The sequence below is a fragment of the Cebus imitator genome, unplaced genomic scaffold (assembly GCF_001604975.1).
Source record: "Cebus imitator isolate Cc_AM_T3 unplaced genomic scaffold, Cebus_imitator-1.0 Scaffold36, whole genome shotgun sequence".
NCBI lineage: Eukaryota > Metazoa > Chordata > Mammalia > Primates > Cebidae > Cebus > Cebus imitator.
Genome location: NW_016107351.1, coordinates 2,888,437 through 2,888,767, shown reverse-complemented (window position 1 = coordinate 2,888,767; position 331 = coordinate 2,888,437). Strand labels below are relative to the sequence as shown.

Here is a 331-nt window from a genome sequence, read left to right as displayed (position 1 = left end):
CGTCTTTGCCGCAGTGCGGAGTGGAGGGGTTTCGGGAGGTGAGGATCGTCTTTGCAGCAGTGCGGAGTGGAGGGGTTTCGGGAGGTGAGGCTCGTCTTTGCCGCAGTGCAGAGTGGAGGGTTTTCGGGAGGTGAGGATTGTCTTTGCAGCAGTGCCGAGTGGAGAGATTTCAGTAGGTGAGGATCGTCTTTGCCGCAGTGTGGAGTGGAGGGGTTTTGGGAGGTGAGGCTCGTCTTTGCTGCAGTGCCGAGTGGCGGGTTTTCGGGAGGTGAGGATCGTCTTTGCCGCAGTGCCGAGTGGAGAGGTTTCGGGAGGTGAGGATCGTCTTTGC

General features: G+C 59.5%; 1 protein-coding gene across 1 annotated transcript in view; it reads left to right on the top strand.

The window, feature by feature from the left end:
* The window catches only part of RNF213 (ring finger protein 213), a 115,812-nt gene that overhangs the window by 65,114 nt on the left and 50,367 nt on the right, over positions 1 to 331 (top strand). The gene's annotated exons all lie outside the window — the stretch shown is intronic.